The sequence below is a fragment of the Dermacentor andersoni genome, chromosome 1 (genome assembly GCF_023375885.2).
Source record: "Dermacentor andersoni chromosome 1, qqDerAnde1_hic_scaffold, whole genome shotgun sequence".
Taxonomy (NCBI): Eukaryota; Metazoa; Arthropoda; class Arachnida; order Ixodida; family Ixodidae; genus Dermacentor; species Dermacentor andersoni.
Window position 1 is genome coordinate 52,419,341 of NC_092814.1, and position 14,630 is coordinate 52,433,970.

The 14,630-nt window shown below is 46.1% G+C and overlaps 1 protein-coding gene across 2 annotated transcripts in view; it reads right to left on the reverse strand.

The window, feature by feature from the left end:
* The window catches only part of Idua (alpha-L-iduronidase), a 355,977-nt gene that overhangs the window by 149,137 nt on the left and 192,210 nt on the right, over window positions 1-14,630 (reverse strand). The window lies entirely within an intron of this gene.

A 14,630-nucleotide genomic window follows, 5' to 3' on the forward strand; every position in this document is an offset into this window, starting at 1 on the left:
TCCTGTACGGAGTGCTTGTGCGGTGATTTTTCAAATATTTTTTTCTCGTTGAACAGCTTCGCTGACGTTACCTGGCACGCATGGTTTAAACATATATGACCTTAAAGAATATTTTGCGGTATCTGTTGTGTACTTGGTGATCATACCTAGACTGCACCGAAGGACGGCTTGCAGGAGGAGACGGAAGCGCTCCCGTTGTAAGGCTGGACCAATCCATATTAAATGGTGGGCGCCTACTTCCGTCACTGGAGAGGACATGCTGAACTCATTACCCTGCGGTAATGTGTAGAGTGAATCGGACGTGCTAACCACTAAGCTACAATGCATCATTCCGGATTGGTAATTTGTATTATTTGTAATCTAACTTGTGGCAGCATGCGTCCCTGTCAAAGTCCAGAGACATGGTGATAACTGGTGCGCAAACGCGTAGTCAAGTCATGGTGCGCAAACGCGAAGTCAAGAGGTGTTTTTTTTTTTTGTCGTTCTGTGCAGGCTTTTTTTTTATATATCGTCTTTCTCGCGGAAAAAAACTCTTTGCTCATTAGATAGGATGGTAACTGCTACCTAGTCGGACGTCTCCTTGAACGTTGATCCTCCTCATTGGACGAATCTCGCTTTAAACTTTGCATTATTAATTAAACCATCTTTAGTAAAAATGCGACTAAACAGAATCCGAAAATTCCCATGATTTGGGCCCTATAATATCGCCAACGACAAGATTTTATGCAGGTCCTTCTATAGCATACCCGAATATATAATATTATAACGCTATACTATGGCCGAAAAAAAAAAACCCGGCTTTTGCTCGTTGCCTTTTTTTTTCAATACTGTTTCTGTACCGTCGGCTTCAATTACCTTGATAAGTAGGTGCTCGCTTGGGTTTGTCTGGTGCAAAATAACGCACACAGCAATATCACAAAAATTGACAGTCACTTTAGCATAATCCACAGAGGTAAGGCTGCATGGTTAAGAGATGTTCATTAAATTACTTGACATTCCCATTCAAATACGTACTTACTTCTTATTACTTGCTTTCTCCCAGCAAATATGGTACGTTAGATTGCCTCAATTGACGCTACATGAGTTAACTGTGTCCTAATTAACTTCGCCTTATGACGAAAGGTGGTGGGTTCGAGTGCCTGAATTAACTCTACATTAATTAATATTGCCTATTTGTTGGCATGATGGGCAGCATCCAAGTCTGCTGAGGGAGAAGACGACGACGAACGCGCGAGCAGTAGCGTGAGCGCGTGTCCGCGCGAGGTGAGCTCACAAGACTTTCTGTACCGCACGCCTCGTTTTCCACACCATCGGGCGTATGAGCCACTTAAGGTTTTTAGAGTTATTAACACAACGATTTCTGTGTGCAAAGTACCCGCATCGGCACAGCGCCAGACATGAACATATTGACACTGCTTTATAGGCACTATAGGGTCACGTCAGAGATGGCACGTGGTCTTTTCCTTTGAAAGCTTGTTTGCACGTTGCTTTGTTCGTTTATTTCTTTGCTTATCATGTGGTCGCTTAAAAACGTTATTAGTCTTCAGAAAACTAGTACAACATTAAGAAATTCCAATAGTTATGCATGACATCATGCAAATAACAAACTAACCAATTTGGGAAAGCTTTTCTTTGTCATTACTTCCACCTCCGAACACGCTGTGTCGCACGATTATAAAGAAGCGTTCCCGCGTCTCCTCGTGGAATTTGTGGTCGTTCAGACAAGACAACAAAAAACATAAAAAAGAAAAGCGAGAGGCCGCCTTTTTCCAGCATCAGCAACCGTTCGACTCATAACAGAAATGCTCACTGATTAATTAGGGTCACACGCGACCAATAGATGTGTCAATAGGCAAGATGTGTAGGCGTTGACGAGGCTACTGCAGAAAATCCCAAGAAAAGAGAACGTCCGACACACCTTGGTGACAAGCAGGGAGAACCCGGAGCTTCTACGCTGGGCTCTTCTATGCAATTACCCGTGCACAGCCACCGAGGACTACATCGGCGTTCTTCCCAGCGAAGATACTCTCCGCCTGCGCATGCCAACGAGCTGACGCAGCGCAAGTAGCTACGGGAATCCAGCTCGCGACATTCATCGAGGCCGCTCCACGCGAGGGCGACCAGCTGCTGCAGCTGTGGATCCTGCTTCTCAAGAAAAATGAGAGGCGGCTTCCTCGACGGCCTGAACGCTCACCGCATCACCAAATCACTGAGGCAACCAACAATATTCTGGACACACAACAGCTTTTGGAACGCACCGAGCCCTCGGGCGAAGCGCTGCGGAAACTACGCATCGTGTGCAAGGCTGTGTCCGCGCCCATTTACATCGACCCGCAGCTAGCATTGAGCTTGTCCGCGCCCAGATGCCAAAATGACGTGACTGGTTGCCGTTCGCGGTCCCCAATGTGCGGTCACCTTTTACGCAACGCGAATGCGCATGGACTCGAGGCGCTGCTGAGCAGCTCACATCCGCACAAGCCGAGTCAATCACGAAGGTTGCTGCACCTGAAACCGCTAGCACGTTTCCAATAGCAATAGTTTCCTGCGGCGCACCTGAACTTTCCTGTTGCTGACACCAGGTCCTCTATCCATTCCGACGACATTTGCGTGGACGTCGCGCTGTTCCGTGCTGCAGCAGTTGCGCGCCTCCAGGATGACGTAGCAGGGGAGGAATGGCGACGCTATTGAGGCTCTCCCAGTGATTGCGCTTCTGGCCCAGGAGATCGGCGAGGCGGGCGAACATCTGCTGCTGACCCAGGGTCTCTACCTATTCAACGATTGCTTTCTACTGGGCTATCTGTGCATCCACCAACTCGAATAAAATAGCACAGAGGCATCCGCAAATACGTCCCGGCCGCACTCGAACATAGGCCGCTCATTACGCACAGCGTCGAGCTTTTCTATGCTAGGACCGCAGAATACACGGAACAGGATGACGGTAAAAGGCAATGGCCCCCTACTTCATATGCGCGATGTTACTGACCTTGACACAGCTGTTACTGGTAAGGAAGATTGTACTGCACATAATTCTACAGGCAAAAAAAGGGAAAGAAGCTGCTGAAGCCTGCATAACCAGCAAAATGACGACAGACACTAACAAGTCATCTGATGCCGAGACACCCATTGAACAAGCTTACAGCCGTGAGCAGGACACTCTAGAAAAAGGCGGGCCCACAAATATTCTATCCACTTCCACAAATGTGTGTTAGCAGCGTCGCGGTGACACGTAACTCCCGTGGGCTGAAATGGTGCGGACGAGACCGTCTAGTTGCGCCTCATCTGCCTCATGAGATTCGCGGAAATTATGCATATTCTCCATGTCGTGTCTACGTACAAGCGACCACAAGCTATAAGCGTGGATCCTGCTTCTCAAGACGGCGGTGTTGGTACGCAACAGACAATAACAATATGACGTGTGGCGTGTATTCGCGCTGAGGATGATCGTGGGCCGACCACGGCCTACTGTTGGATGAGGTGACGGAAAATGGACCTGGAACGTTGATCATGCCTTGATGACGGCGTGTCATGTGCGCACTATCGTTTCGATCGTAAACATGTTTGTTTAATATTAGTTCACACTAACCATGAATACGTCAGTGAACTCGCGGCACTATATATATATATATATATATATATATATATATATATATAGTTGTAGTTGCGTAATTATTCGATTGCCTTGTCCCTCCGTAACCTTTAATGCAGACATTACACTTTCACGTTTTAATAGTAGATGTTTCTTCGAAAATCGTGAACATAAATGCTCCGCCGGCAGTGGTTTTTCAAACTTCTGGTCAATATAATCCGGGGCATTCCGCCGCACATAAACTTTCCCCCTCCCCCATAGAGCGCCCCTTCTCTGCCGCAAGGCTTCGCCTATTAACTGCAGAAATAAACACGTTAAAAAAACATTAAATGCGATATTCGTATATTTAGCCTGCTTCCGCAACACTGTGTCCATCCATCCGTCCATCCATCCATCCTCTTACGCCGACCAATAGGCCGAAGTTGTGTACCTGCTCGGGCCACTAGGTATGTGCTCTTGGTTGTGGCACCGTCGTGTTCATTCCATTGTCGTCATTCCAGCTTCATGTTCTTACTCCCATCATGCCGTCGTCGTCACAATGCCTTCTATTCTGGCCGAGTGACCCGAGTTGGGCAATAGCTCGGGCCACTACGTGTGGGCTCGTACTCGTGGTGCCGTCGGGGTCGTTGCGTTGCCGTGATTCCGGCTTTGTGATCCGACACTCGTTATGCCATCGTCATCAGGCCGTCGTCTTTATATAGTCGTCCTGCATTCATTGTCACGCCGCTGAAGTGATGTTGTCTTGCTAGTGCGATCGTCCTCATGCCAGCTTGCGTCACGCGTCATGCGTCATGCCAGATCGTGGTCACACAGTCGTCCTCACCTCATTCTCTCGATGACATCGTCGTCACTTTGGCGTCGTTGTATCGTAATCAAATTTTAAGAAGCCGTATCTCATTGTAGTCATGCGGTTCTCGTTGTACGACATTGCCGCTTCATGGATTTCATTCCTTCTGCATCATTGCATCGTCACTGCGGCGGGTTTGCTGATACCATTCGCATTAGCATCGAGAGTCATCGTGAAACGAGTTCCGCCGCAAATTGCTGTTTGAAAACGCAGAACATAAGTACGCCTCGGGCTCGACTTTCTTGCTCAAAATAGGCAGGTGCATTTGATTACACCATGTATAGTTTTTAAGACTTTGGTAGGCCAACTGACTTGGTAAAGCTGAAAGTAGCTTAAATCCGTCATTTCGCGAATTTGACACTGTTTTAACATCGCTACAACACGACAATATTTTCGAGGCGCAACCGAGGCCACGGCTTCCCTCGGAGTACTATGTCAATTCCCCTTTATTAGACTCGCTCTTCTGCAAGAAAAGCTACTCGAAGATGCACAGGGAAATTTATGCCTCTTACTATCAGAATGCACAGCTTTGCACACAATCGCTTCTGATAGTGACCAGATTTTATTTCACACTTGATCGAAAAGCTCCCACGAGAAAAGCACAAGAATTCAGGCTTTGGTCCACGCGTCAGCGTCTACGACTCCGTCTATCTTGTGCGTCGCTCAGAGGTTGAGAAGCACTTCTAAATACTCAACCACTCCCGTGTAAAGGTTTGGCCAATATTACGTTACATGCCGCCTGCGTTTTCAATGATCTTCCATATAAGCCGCCATGTTAGTCAGTTGCGCTGGCTAACACTTTGATGGCTACATTTAGTACATATCCACAAACAGCCTGTAGCAATGTTCACGTAGGTACAGCTGCTGTCATATACCTATCTTGCTAGAACATACAACTTTTTTTGTGTGTGTACAAAGTTTATTTGGGCAACATAAATACAAGGTTTGCCCGCAAGGTAAGGCAAAAGGAGGGCGTAATCCTCCTGACTAAGGCCTTTACCTCGCTGGAGCAGCAGAAGTAGCAGTCAACTAATAACAAAGTACTACTAATAAGACACAAAACTTCAAAACTATTTACAGCAAAATTTTGAACACAATGAAAAGTATCAACCGTTTGCCAAATAGCAAGTAACTAAATAAATACAGCATAGGAAAAATAAGAACATTCTGTTATTAACGAAAGTTATACATTCAGAATAGAACATTAATAACATTACTATTGACATTAAACAAATAAATTTTATTAACATTCGTTAAACACACTGTGATCAGAAAATATTATGTTTTGTATTGCATGTGTAAATTTGTGAATTGTTCTAGAATTTATAGCTTCGTCAACAATGTTAGGGTACATATTACATAAAGAAATGGTTTCATATTCGATCGTTTGCGTGCCATATTTTGTCCTTGGTTTCTTTATTACTATTGATGTGTGACGTAGGTTGTATCCTGTGTCTCTACTTACGTAAAGACGCAGGCGTAGTGAACATGTCTTGTGGGTCACGTTTGGTAGCGATGCAAGCACAACCCGTTTCCACCATCTCAGTGTACTTGGCTAATAGGTGTTTTTACTCGTTTTAGTGCGCCTTCTGTGACGAAGCCGGTATTTGTCTGTTGTGTGCGCATATGTGTGTGATTTCATCTGTGTGCGTTCTTCATCTGTGTGCGCCTGCTCATCTAGGACTGCATCTCCGTCTCGTGTACGCTTGTTGGGAACTCAGCGAGTAGGCGTTGTTAAGAACGTGGAGGCGTTGTTAAGAACGTGGAGGCGCTGTTAAGAACGGCCCAGCTGAGGTGCAAGTTTTTCCAGGCAGTTGCGACAGCGGTGTCAACTTTCTTGGAATGCCACCGTTACGCTCTAGCCTCGTCGCCGTTGTGACTGAATGCGATCAGCGGACCAACTATTGTTACTGAGCCCGCCACCGCCACCCTGGTCTGCCGCGAGCGGGGGAGTGCTCGCGGGAACGTAGTTCGAGGCTCCGTCCCACGCGTCGTCCAAGACGCAAGACAATGGGCACCCGGCCGCGCTGCGGGGGTCAGCTCGGGGATAAAAGGCACCTTTCCTGATACAAGCCCCGAGCTCTACGAAGTTCGTCTGACGTCGGCTCCGGACCGTGAACCTGTGCGGAAGTGTATGTGTGTAAGCCATCCCGCAGAGAGGCGGCTTGTTTACGATGACTGGACGAACGTTTCCGTCACCTTGGGATCGAGGGTAGACCGAGTGTTTATAAACCGCTGTTGTGCGGCTGCTCAGTGCACTTTTCTAAAGCAGTCATGTTAGACTGAGGTACTTTCTCTCGCAGTCATGCTAGACTGATGTAGATACTGTAAATAAACCCATATTCCTCGTTCTCGATGAGAAGCAGTCCTTCCCTTCATCAACGTCCTCAGCGTGGATAAGTTGGACGACGGCATGGACCAGCTACCTTCTAATTCATGCCCGACTCCAATCTTGGCAACGAGTTACGAACGGTTGGATTGAGCCCCCAATCCTAACAGCGTACATGTCTGCACTCAGTAAAGTGTTCGGTGGGCAACTCGTGCTCCCCTTAGTTCCATCTTAATTTTCTCTATTTAGGTAACTACGCTGTGTATTTTCAGAACCTAGGAGGTTTCTTATTGTGTTTCATAATTATTTTCTTGAAAAGCAGTAGTTGTCACCCATACAGGGTTACGAAGTATATTTACTTTATATTTATTTCGATAAAAACAAGAGGAAACAAAGAACACGTTATTGGTTGGGTCAATACCGGCAGCAAGCTGGCTTTTCTGCCACTTTAATTTTTCTTAGTATTTGTTCAGAGCATGAAGCTTATCGCTAATTTAATCCTCATTGCAAAGTTTACATTTGATTTTTTTTTAAATAATATCCTTCGATGTTTCTTTTTTCTTTCTTATTTTATTATATTCATTGTCTGTTGACGAAACAGGAACAAACATGACATTAAATACATTACGCGGCTGTTCGGAAGGGCAGCCACATCATATCAATAATCTCATCGCCTGCATAGCCCTTTCGTTTGCCTTTTGACCTTCCCCAACACAGAGCAGCAGGTTAGGAAGTTTGTGTCGAGCTCTCTGAGAGAGAGAGAGAGTGAGAGAGAGAGAGAGCAAATGATAAAGGAAAGGTAGGGAGGTTAACCAGGACTGAGCCCGGTTGGCTACCCTACACTGGGGAAAGAGAAAAGGGAACGGAAAGATTAAAAGAAGAAGAGAAAGTCTACTGGGTGTATCGTTCGGTCACTCAGTCCGGATCACAGACGCTGACTCAATCCAGTAGCCTTCAAATATCGCAGCAGAGCTTTTGTGGCCTTCGAGCTCTCTGTATATAAAGTATGTAGAAAGTCGAGCTCTCTGACTTTCTACATACTTTATATACATTGTTCCTCTCTTAATCGCCGTGGTTGCTCAGTGGCTATGGTGTTGGGCTGCTGAGCACGAGGTCGCGGGATCGAATCCCGGCCAGGGCGGCCGCATTTCAATGGGGGCGAAATGCGAAAACATCCATGTACTTAGATTTAGGTGCACGTTAAAAAACCCCAGGTTTTCCGGAGTCCTCCACTACGGCGTGCCTCATAATCAGAAAGTGGTTTTGGCACGTAAAGCCCCATAATTTAATTTTTGTGTTCCTCTATTGGCTTCATGTTATCCCTCCCGCAGGCTGTATAATACCGGCTTCACGCAGTATCTATGAAACCACCCATCGTCTTCACTAGTCTGCATGTAACTGTGAAAAAAAGAAGGTAGACATTGTGGCCACCTGAACAGGGCATTGTATACCAGAGACGATGGTGTAAAAAAGTGTTGCCCGCGCACCTGTATCGTGGCACACGGCTCCCATTCCAAGTGAATCACTGTCAGAAGCGACGCATCAACAGTCGCGCTGATTTATCGCATGTAATACGCCACTAACTGTGATCAAAATTATACACTGAATGCACATAATTCCGAATACACTGTCTTATATGGTCCTTTGAAGTAAGTGCCACCGAAGAAAAGAATTAAGCACTCAGCTTTATCTCTCTGCCAGCGGAAATGGCCGTAACACCAATATGAAACGCGGATATGCCGTGTGTATTTTTTTTTTTTTTTAGTTCGAACACAAGCCTTGGAAATCTCAGGCACCGTGTAGAGCAACTGGGCTTGTTCGAGTGTATTAGCAGAAGGGGCGGATACTATGAGCACGTTCCCTCGTGGGGCACGTTGCCTGGCTAGTTGGTTGACATTCACGATAGACGCGGAGCAGCACAATGCGACAGGGACCTAGAATAAGAAACCTACTAAGAAACCTAATAAGAATAAGAGACCTAGAACACGTGCACAGCGCGTACACATACACCGAATTGCAAGTTAGCGCTGTGTGTGGGCCTTTCTTATTCTTGGTCGCTGTCGTATTGCGCTGCTCCGCGTCTATCAGGCTTGGTGGACTTATTTTGACCACCTGAGCAACTCACAGAAGGGTAGCTGAGCTAGTTGGTAAGCTCAGTTCCTCAGCGCCGCGTAATTCAGTTTCTAGGCATTTCCTTGGTCTTCGAACAAAATCACGTTTGTTGGCAGTACTCCCCAAGATCTTCGAATCTGTTGTTAAATTTTCAATTCAAGCATTCCAAAGTAGTAAAAAACGAAATTGCCATGTCGTGCCTTAAGTCTTCTCTCACCAGATCCTGCGTGCACAAAATAAGCGCCAGTTTTAATGCACAGGTCCGGCGCCTACTAGAAGCAGGTTATTCTAGCATAGCAGTGACCACTGTGGCTGAACACCGAAAGAAGTCGGTTTTGAGGGGGACGGACGTGATTACAGAAAGCAGTAATAGCAAAAAAAAAAAAAGAGTAGTGGCTATTCTGTACATTCATTCAGTATCGCACTGGCTTAAAAAAGTTGCAAGTAGATATGATGTTAATGTTGCTTTCACTGCTCCCAATAAGCTAGGTAAGATATGCGCTGCCTTGCAGAGGAAAAAGGAGCAGGTAAAAGGCAGAAAAAGAACAGATATGTGTCCTGTGAAGCGCAATCAGAACAATAGTTTTACTGACTGTCGTATGGGTGCGGTTTATAACGTTCCCTTTAGCTGTGGCCAGTTCTACGTAGGGCAAATGGGGCGGTGTATCAATCAGCGGCTAATGGAACATAAAAGGTCATTAACGGGTGGATCGCCTTCTAATCTTTCCCTACATTGCCAAGATTGTAACTGTACGCCAGAGTTAGAAGAATGCACGAAATTGTACAGGCACAAGAATGAAGATACCCGTCTTATGGTAGAGGCATGGCATATCTATAATGGTGTAAGTGCGTGCGTGAGTCAGCGTTCGATTACTTTACATAAGGAAGAGATTAAGTGCCTTAACAGATATCTCTCACGTACACCGGCACATGTAACCTACTGGCACGTGGTCATACCATTCCAGAGCTTGCGCAGATGAGTTTTGTGTCATCTTTCTTCTTTTCGCCTCAGTGCTCCCTTCAGTTGATTGTCGGCGTTCGTGTTGTCCACTTCTCTTCTCTTGCGTCCTGTCTGCCCGCCTCACCTTTTTGCATAATCACAGAAGGGCTCCACTTTTGTGCATACAAGTTTATCTTCCATAAATTATAGTTCAATGTTCCATGTGCTTTTCTTTCCATTTGCAGTATTCAATAAACATTTTTTTGTACGTATGCAATTGCGCAGATGGCTATCAGTATTGTCGTCAGAAAGAAATTTGCTTCTTGACTCGTAAGTAATATAGGTAGCATGCGTCACGAGGCTGTACGGTGATGTGTATATATGAACACTGGAAGTATCCTTAAATGTCAGTTGCTCGAGTGCTCCCGTATGTTTATCTCTGTGCCATACTGTGTTGTTCTGTTCATAGCGCGCCCCAGCACCACTAAAATCGTAATCTTATAAGATAAAAAGAAAAATGAAAAACCAGAAATAGTTGGATAAACGGCTATATATTTAGCAACAATCCTGTAATACCACATTACTGAGAGACAGAGCGCATCTAAGGACGAAGGCAGAAACTATGAGAAGACAGGAAAGGAGTGCAGCTAGAGAGAAGACTGAAGAAAAAGTGGGAAGCTCGGATATAAAGGAAGACAACACGTTTTGAAAGATATCAAGATGGAGAAAACGACAGTACAATCTGTGGACAAGTGAATGTCTGCTTAAATAGGCAGGAACCCGGAAGGTAGTCGCTGCTATACTCTTCTGCAGAACCCGCAGTAGAACAGAAGCTAGTAGAACCTAACCTGTAATAATTCTAGGAATTATATTGCATAAAAAGAGGGCGTCGGTACAACTACGTCTGCAGCTAAGTAGCGGAAGTGTATACGATGATTACTGAGACTAGAAAAGTTGTTGGTGCATGAGTCAGGAAACGATCTTTATACATAATTAACTCTTTCCGAACATACTCAAATAAAATGCCATTCGAATTTCTTGTGCCATTTAACACTGCTGAGGCATATTGATATAAATGACAAATTAATGTAATTGACAATGTATCCTTTTATAATTCCAATAACACCAGGTTTGCTTTGAATAACAACAGTTTGCTACCAAAAGTATGCAGTAACTATAAATAACACACAGCCAAATTTGCAACTGTAGCATTATAAGGAATAACCTGCTTAACCGTATAAAATAGCGTTTATCCTTTGCTGCATTAAAGAAAAAAAAACTAATCCCGTTTCTAATAGATGGTCCTTACAATACCGTTTTCTGTTTCTTTGAAGTTGTGCTTATTTGTCGTTGATAAAATATAATCACTGTTGCTTACTCACTTCTCTTCATGCACCTCAAAACAGGAGGTTCCCTTGCAATCTTCAGCTACGGGACCTCCTTCTGTATATTCTGTCCAATATGTACTACCTTTGTAAATAATAGAAGTACTTTGATTGACGGATTAAAACACCACCCGGTCAACAGAATAAAGATAGACGATTTTATAGGTTTCACGCGATCGAATACGACAAAATTCTCGTTTCAGATTAATTTAGAATCAGTCCGTTTAGCTGGCACCTTTCAGAGAAAAATAGATCGGACTGCAGAGCACGGCAGCCCTCAGTAGTGTGAATGTCCTTAATTAATTTGATGTCGTCACAGCGTAAAGAAGAAATAAAGGCTCCTGTGTTGCTGAGCAAACGTCATTGATGAAAAATAACTAGTGAAGCGGACTTAACACGGAACCTTGGGGCACACCAGTGGATACTGTATAGACAAAGGCAGGTAGTTCACTCATCATCACGCACAGCTGGGTAGTTGAGCTACAATAGCAGCTTCTAATAATAATAATAATAATAATAATAATAATAATAATAATAATAATAATAATAATAATAATAATATAATAATAATAATCATCATCATCATTTTTCAAGAACAGCATCAGCTTCACTTCCTATGCCATATCAGCGCACCATATAAGATTTACTCCTTCAAAGAAAAACGCTAAAGCGGAAAAGGTACGAAAGCACCATAAAATTCTCCAAAGATAGTCGACTTCAAATCATCGTTTACTATGTGAACATCATTGACCAAGTAAGTGACAAGTGAAGAAAGATTAATAAAACAAACGTTCAATCTACGCTGCGCATATACCATAGATTCCTACCACACTAAACTGCTGACGCGACAATAAAAGAACTTGCAGACTCCCAGGAAGAGCGCAGCAGTAACAGTGACAGCTACCTCATTACTACGCGCTTTATTACCCCCAAACTGTCGCACACTATGAGTGGCTAAAGGCATTCCAAGTGACGCGCCAATCTAATAAAAGAAGCCAATATTTCGTCTGTGTGTTTTTTTTTTTTCTCTTTCTGTTGTCCGTCTTGACATATGGCTTACGTCTATCTCACCAGCACCGTCGATGTTGACGCTGCTACGACGTATAGGCTCACGTCAGAGATTGCGTATGCGCATTCTTGTCGGTTAGCTTTTATGCGTGTTTCTTTTCATTTCTTTTATCACGTGGTAATACACAAATTTTATTACTCTTCTATAAACAAGTGCACACTTAACATATTTTACAAGGAAACCATGCAAAATACACAGTAAGCAGCTTGCGATGTCTCTTCTTTTTCTTTACTTCTTAAGAAGCGAACACGCGGCGTTTCACGCTAAGAAAGAAGCGCTCTCGCGTGTCCTCGTGCAGCTCATGCTCTTTCATCGAATCGCCATTTTCCAGCGGCAGCAACTGTTCGAGACGGACAAGGAGTGCTCCCTGTTTGTCTGGTGTCGCACGCCAACACTACTGACTGAAATCAAGATTGCCATCGCCAGAGGATCCCCAACGCCTGAACATCGCCGAATGGTAAGACACGCCGACGTTGGCGGAGCCTCTGCACAGATGCACCACGAACGAGGACGTCAGACGCGCCTTCATGTGAAGGTAAGAGAACCTGGAGCTTCTACGACTGGTCCTATCCCGCATTTACCTGTGCAGAGCCACCGAAGGCCTCCTCGTCGTTCACGTCAACAAAAAACGTCCGCGTTAGCGCATCATCATCGCGCTGACGCAAAGCAATTAGCTACGGGAATCCAGTTCACCGCCTTCATCGAGGCCGCTGCACGTGAGGGCGACCAGCTACTGCAGCTGCGGATCCCGCTTCTCAAGCCGAAGGAGCGGCGTCTTCCTCGACGGCCAGAACGCTCGCCGCATCACCAAAGCACTGAAGCACCGAACATCTTCCTGGACACGCTGCAGCTTTCGGAGCGTGCCGAGCCATCCGGCGAATTACCGCCCCACTTAAAACAGCCTGTGTGCTCGGCTTGGTTCACTACGACTTGCATCAACCCGCCGCTTGTTATAAGCTTCCCCTTCCCCGGACGCCGAATTCACGTGACTAGTTGCTGTTCGCTGTCCCCGATGCACGGTCGCCTTTCAAGCAGCGTGAACGCACATGGGTTCGTCGCGCTGCTGAGCTGCTCACCTCCGTTTAAGCCAAGACCGCCTGGGTGGTCAATGCCCACCAAGCCGCCAGCGCGACTGCTTTCCTGCCGCACACCTGCACCTCCGGCCTTTCCTGCTGCTAACACCAGGTCCTCTGTCCATTCCGACAACATCTGCGTGGGCGTCGCCCTGGCCCGTGCTGCAGCAGTTGCGCGCCTCCAGGATGACGTAGAGGCTGCGCAGGCGAGGATTGGCGACGCTGTTGAGGCTCTCCCAGTGGTTGCACTTCTGGCCCAGGAGATCGGAGAGCCTGGCGAACATCTGCTGCTGGCCCTGGGTCCGGACTTGCTCGACCATTGCCTTCGACAGGACTATCTTTGCAGCTACCTCCTCGGCACAACCAACTAGCCGTAGAGGCCTCCGCAAGAACGTCTTTGCCGCACACAAACTTGCGGCGCCGTTCACTATGGACAGCCTCGAGCTTTTCTTTTACAGCATCGCACAACATAGGGAGCAGGATGAAGGTAAAAGGCTGAATGCAGTAACGCAGCCGTATGCCTCAGACCTCAACCAGCATAAATCGGACAGCCTGAATGTAGTCACGCCGTCATTCAACGGCAAAGTTGACGAAGATGACGCGGCGGACCCCTCCGTGTGTCCTCGCTCGCAACCGGAGGAAAGACACCGGCGTCCCGTGCCGGGTCCGAAGTAGTTGCCCCGCCACTCAACGTGCAGTACCTCAGGACTCTGTGCTGCCATCTGTCGTCTTGTGGGCACTACGATGGTTGCGTTTCCATCTGTGTAGGCTGGCGCAGTGGTTGGCACACCATATATGTGCACGAGTCGAATTTTAAAGGACAAAGATTAGGCTTAAATTGACGATGTCGGAGCGTGTGAAGTAGAATCGTAGTAAACATTTCGACTGTTTGTTACGAAGAGGCCACTGAGATCATCGGTGTGTCAATGTACTGACCGCGTATATTCTTCCATATTGTACTTTACTGCACCTATTCGACGGAATAAAAAAATAATAAAACTTGACGCGCCGGTCTCGGGGATGTCATTTCTGCCTAGAGGGCAGCTCGGCGTAACTAGGACTCCCTAACTTATGGATGAGACCATCATCATTGTCAGCCATGAGCACCCCCGCCGCTCGATCACTTACGCGTACTGAAGAGCACATATTCAACCGGCTGTGCAATATCGCCGGATAAATAATACCGCGATTGTTCGAAATTTTAGCTTTACCACGTCTTCATTATTTCCTGCAATTATCTGTACGTACATTCACCGGGTTTCTGGCACGTCTCTCATAGTGGGTACGTG